The following is a 6,000-nucleotide window of genomic DNA, read 5'->3' on the forward strand; positions in this document are numbered from 1 at the left end:
CATAAATTCACTAATATTCTGTAATTATAATTAATGTTAATTGCCAAATTGTCTGATTTCTTTCAATTACTTTTAAAACCTTAAATGCTTCAATTACTTGTTCTAAAAGCAATACACAATATTTAGATTAATTACTCAACTCTCTCTCACTAGATTGAAAAGTAGTGCCCTCAACCACTCTGGAACCAACCAAGGAGACAGTTACTTCGCAGGTCTGTGTGCTCTGGGTCCATGATGGCAGTGGCAGCCCTCCCAAACTCTGACCCATCTTTGGGGGGGTCATTCTTCCCTTTTCTTGAAGGATAACACATGTTCAAAACTGAATAGCTCTACTGCCCATCCAGTAGGGTCCCAGAAATCCAACAGCCTTCACTCATTTCATCCCATCTCTGTCCCCTTCAGTCCAAGCTGGCAGCATTTCTGCTGGCATGAAATTCCCCGAAGTCTTGCTGCCTCCCATGCAATTCACGGGGGTCCAAGCCATCAGACAAGAGGGTCCTGAGCAGATCTCTTCAGGGTAACTCCCTCTCTATTCCTGGCTTGCGCTGTATGTAGATCTCAAGGACACTGCTAATGTTGTAGTCTTTTGAACAAGGCCACTTGTTTTCTCCCACATGAAAAACTCTTCCTCTGAGATTCATTTAAGCCAGTTACACTACAGTTTTTAGTGACTTTTATCGTCATTCATTCATTTCTGTTCCAATTTCATTACTCATGGATGATCTGACACTGATTGTTGTCCCTTTCCTGCCATTCTCCCAGTTTCCTGACCTCAAAGTCCATTAATACTCACCCAAATGCTACTTTAATATTGTGCTGCCAGATTGCTCTAACATATATATTTAATAAAATTTTAGCTCTTAATATTCTTCAAAGCCTTTCCTTTAACTATAGGACATGAGGTGTCCTTTTATTTATTTGTTTGTTTATTTATTTATTTATGGTTCTGTTGGGTCTTCGTTGCTGTGCGTGGGCTTTCTCTAGTTGCGTCGAGCGGGGGCTATGCTTCCTTGCGGTGCACGGGCTTCTCATTGCGGTGGCTTCTCTTGTTGCGGAGCACAGGCTCTAGGCGCGCGGGCTCAGTAGTTGTGGCTCGCAGGCTCTAGAGCACAGGCTCAGTAGTTGTGGTGCACAGGCTTAGCTGCTCCATGGCATGTGGGATCTTCCCGGACCAGGGCTTGAACCCGTGTCCCCTGCATTGGCAGGCGGATTCTTAACCACTGTGCCACCAGGGAAGCCCATGGACATGAGGTGTCATTTGTTAAACCTTACATTCTAGCCATATGCACTATTTGTATCCTTGAATTTACCATGTTGCTTCATGTTTCCATGTCTTTGCTAATGGCTTCTCTACCATGAATGCTATGGAATCACTAGATCAACATATTTGTTTTCCAAGACTAAATTTAACTCAAAAAACTGAGGAAAAATAAGCATTCTTTACATATTGTTGATGTAAGTATAAATTGTTATATTTCTAGAAAGAAATTTGCCTATGTCTATGAAGTACCTTAAAATGTCTATGAAGTGCCTTAAAAATGTTCATACTCATTGATCCAATAATTCATTCAATATTCTTCCATTCAACAAATACTTGTTGAGTGCTTACTATGAGCCAGGCATTTTTCTAAATGTTAGGGATTGAGCAGGGAGTATTAAAACAAACTTCCCCTTGTAAAATTTATATTTTGGTGGGGTGAAACAGACAACAAATTTCAGCTACTCCCAGAACTGACTTTCCTGGATGATTATTTAATATACACAAACTGTGTATATGAAAAGCCCCTAGAAGGCAAAAATCAACTTTGTGTCAGCACCTTTGACAACAGCAAGATCTCAGGATGCTTACAGAACTGAAACACATCCTCAGTCTCCTGTTTCCGAAGTACCAATGTCTCTTTAATGGTCAAAGAATAAAGTTTCAGCCCTTCTCCTGGTATGTTTTCAGTATTTACTAAGCCCCTATAACATGCCTGCCACTGCAGACACAAAGCAGCATTCCTTTATAGTCTGACTTCCTCATCTTCGCATTTTATCTCCTACCAGTCCCAGAGGGGCCTCTGTTCAGGACAACTGGAATGTTGTTTATTCCCCAATATACAGTGCCAAGCTCCTCTTCCCTCATTTAAATTTCCCTACCTTTAAAACTCAGTTCTAATTTTTTTTTGTTTTCAATCCAATCTTTCTAGATGGGTACAGCATTTATTGTGTATACTAAGGCTGTTAACAAGGACCCAAGAACAAACTTCTGTTTACTTCTAATATTGTATGCAAAATTTTATGGGAAGGTGCATTTTTCTAGCGAGAGCCCATGGCTTTCATAAAAGATTTGAAGAGGGTGCACAGGGTCCTATATGACTTTTAAAAGTTACATGATTATATAGACTGTTAAGCCTTTATCATATGCGGTTTCTTTTGTCTTTTCTATTCCCCAGGAGTAGGAATTATATTTTGTGTAGCAGACATACAAAGAGTAGATATTTTGGGAATGTCTGCTGCCTTTGATTTCCTAAAAAAAGACTGACATGTCCCTACAAAGAATGATGAAATTACATTTTATGCGACCCACTTTTTTAAAAGAATAAATAGAAATATCTCCTTTAGATCTACCAAACTGACACACAAGCAAAATCTAAAATCAATCATTGTGTATCAACCAACAGCACAGCAGACACTGTTCAAAAACCCTCCAAAGTCGAAGGCCTATTTACAAGTTCCGGAGGCACAAAACCCCTAAAGGGCTTCATTTCAAGTCTTTTTGCTTTTCCTTTCCGGTTTTTTTTTTTTTTCAACAGCTGACGTATTTAGTGAAGGTTACGAGACAGGTTTGGCAACATTTGTCATTCGTAAAACGGCATCTGCTGGAGTCGGAGGTACAGTTTCTTAACAAAAGAGCTACTGGAAGCTTGGACATGCCCACTGCTCTGAGGACCCTTGGCCGTTCCATTTTATTTCTCAAAAGATACAGGTCCAAAGGCAGCGGCCACTCCCGCCCCCGTCGGTCGTGAAAGTTGAGAGCATTATTCCATCCGTCCTGTGTAAGCACGAGAACTAGCCAGAGGCTCGCGGTGAAAGGGATCAGGGCCTCGGCTCGCGGCCACTCGCAGCCAGGCCGGCCTCTCCGCATCCCGCCGGCGCTCGAGCCCACGCGGCACCCCGGACCCGGGGGCGGCGCGCGGCTCCCTCAGGCGGGGGAAACGGCAGCGCCACCGAGACGGAAGCTTTTCCTGTAGGTGAAAGGTCAGAGGCGCCGCGGGAGAGGCTGCCGTGCGCGCCGAGCCGCTCGGGGACTCCCTCTCGCGCCCGCCGCCCCAGCCCCTCTCCGGGCTCCGAGCCCCGCGCCGAGCTCCGGCTCCGGCCTCGGCCTCTCTCGGAGCCCCGGGCACTCGGTCCCGCTGCTGCGGCCGCTCTCTGCGCTCCCAGCCCGCCCCGAGCAGCGCGCCGCGGCACTGCCGGAGGGCGGGTTCTGCCGGCCGAAGCCGCAGGCTGTTGGGAACGCTGGGGGCGCGTCCGTTCGTACCTGGGAGGAAGGGACCTCCCCACGGTCCCCGCTCCGGGCGCCGCTGCAGCTGCTTTTCTCCTCACCCGTCCCTTCTTACCGGCGCTTCTCTGCCGAGCTACGTCCTTCGCCGGGCGTAGACGACAGCCCCGCTGCAGCGGCTGCTGGGCGGCGGGGGGGCTCCGGGAAGAGACAGGTTGGAGAAAACTGAAGGGGGGAGGGTTAAAAAATGGGGGCAGGGAGCTTTCTGGGTATGGGTATTTGGGGGGGGTCAGAGTTCGTGACCCCTCCCTCGGCTCCTCGGTGCGCGCTCCCGTCTGCGCCTGCGCATGCGTGCAGTGGAGAGGCGGCGAGAGGAGGTAGTGACGTTCCCCGGGTAGAGGGATGAGAGAACCCAGCCTCTGGAGGTCGACTATCCCCTATCGGATGGGAGGAAGACTGCCGCGCCGCAGCTGCGCGTCCCTATTCGGGACTTCGAGAAGCCGCGTGGCCTTAGCGTTCCGTTTGCAAAAGGCGGTCGTTAAAGGAAGTTTTGAGACTGTTCAGATTTCAGCCAGGATAGATAACCCAATCAGTTTTAGACAGTTCGGTTTCTAATTTGTGGTGAAGTGGGCTCTGTTTCAGGCTCTTAGCTTGGACTAAACGGCTTATTAGAGGACTAACAAAACTGGGTAGATCCCGATAAAGTATTTTAAATAACCTTAAATAAAACAAGCTGGGGCATAGTCCTCTATATAGTAAGGCTAAGTTTTACTTATAAAGTCTTGTGAGTAAATAGGCATAAGGGCTAAATGGAGCTAGAATTTAATATAATCACTTAGAATGAAAGCTTCCGAAGACTGGCTTTAGTCTGTTTCGTTCAGCGGTGTATTCCCGAGCTTATAGGACAGTGCCTAATGGTCAATGAAGATTTGAGAAATGAGGCGTTGACGGAACTTCACGTTCTGATAGTGGCTCCTGAGGCACCGAGGTGTGGCAGCAAGGGCTGCCCTGTGTGCAAAGCACTGTGTGGTTTAGATTTTAAGAGAAGGGGGTCCTCAAAATGTCTCTTAGTTTTGATTGGCACTAGAAAAGCAGTCACGGATTCAGGCCAGAAACCCAAGTCAGGGAAAACAAAAGTGCACTGGTAAGGAGAACATCTCCTCTGTCATTTCCCTCTGGAACTAGGCGGCTGGACAAAGAAAAGGGGCAAGCAAAAACCCCTAACAAGTAAAACTATGCTGTATGCCTCATTCTCTAGAAGTCTCCCTCTTCCTTTTAGTACCGTTTGTTGTGTGTTTGGTTGTTTTAAGGCAGCCCCTCCTCCATCCACCCAAATTTGGGATCAAATCATTAAGTTTGTCCCAAAGGCAAAAGCTAAGAAAGTATACTATAGGTCCAATGGGAAAAGGCAATCTGAGACCTCCTCTATTCTCAGTGCCTAATATGCCATTTGGGGAGCATCTTTTGTGGGTGAGAAATAGCTTCCCCTAATTATGATTCAGGAAAACAGGTCAGTGTGGTTCATCCTTAAATGTGTGACTATAAAAAATTATGGTTTAAAAGACATCATCCGGGGGCTTCCCTGGTGGCGCAGTGGTTGAGAGTCCGCCTGCCGATGGAGGGGACACGGGTTCGTGCCCCGGTCCGGGCAGATCCCACATGCCGGGGAGCGGCTGGGCCCGTGAGCCATGGCTGCTGAGCCTGTGCGTCCGGAGCCTGTGCTCCGCAACAGGAGAGGCCACAAGAGTGAGAGGCCCGTGTACCGCAAACAAACAAACAAAAAAGACATCATCACACCAAAAGCAGATTTAGTAAATTTATTGTGTATAAATATAATACATATTAACATTATTTACAGTGCTAATATTTTATTTATAAAGGATCTATATGTCTATCTGGACAATAAGATACAAACTATATTATCATTTTAAGTAAAAAGTGTTTCTATAAATTTCTCATTTAAAAAAAATAGTATTTCGGGCTTCCCTGGTGGCACAGTGGTTGAGAGTCCGCCTGCCGATGCAGGGGACACGGGTTCCTGCCCCGGTCCGGGAGGATCCCACATGCTGCAGAGCGGCTGGGCCCGTGAGCCATGGCCGCTGAGCCTGCACGTCCGGAGCCTGTGCTCCGCAACGGGAGAGGCCACAACAGTGAGAGGCACGCGTACCGCAAAAAAAAAAAAAAAAAAAGTATTTCAAGATTGGTTCTTAACATGCTGTATGACCAACTCATATAAAAGAACCCCCCCCCCCAAAAAAGAGGGATTTGATATTGAGGCTTTTTGAAATTTTACTACTATGTTTATCTTAAAACAAAACAAAAATCCTACTAGAAAATTTCCATTAGAAAATAACATTAAAAGTGGCATAGGCTCCAGAATGATTTGCATATTAGAGGAATTAAAAAAAAAAGATCCATTTGAATTAATTTAACTCACCAAATACTGGGTGTCCAGTGCATGCAAGGCACTCTGCCGGATGCTGAGGAGGAATCTCAAATGAACAAGATACAATTGCTGT

General features: G+C 46.3%; 1 protein-coding gene across 6 annotated transcripts in view; it reads right to left on the reverse strand.

The window, feature by feature from the left end:
- Positions 1–4,213, reverse strand: part of NR2C1 (nuclear receptor subfamily 2 group C member 1) — a 42,169-nt gene extending 37,956 nt beyond the window's left edge. For 5 of the 6 annotated variants that reach the window (XM_082636684.1, XM_082636682.1, XM_082636685.1 and 2 more), the window contains exon 1: positions 3,521–4,213. The gene's annotated coding sequence lies outside the window, so the exon portion shown is untranslated. The remainder of the gene's footprint in view (positions 1–3,520) is intronic. The other variant, XM_082636681.1, reaches the window with a different exon arrangement.
- Positions 4,214–6,000: the final 1,787 nt, after the last annotated feature.

Source organism: Mesoplodon mirus (genome assembly GCF_964341445.2).
Source record: "Mesoplodon mirus genome assembly, chromosome: 11".
NCBI classification, from domain to species: Eukaryota; Metazoa; Chordata; class Mammalia; order Artiodactyla; family Ziphiidae; genus Mesoplodon; species Mesoplodon mirus.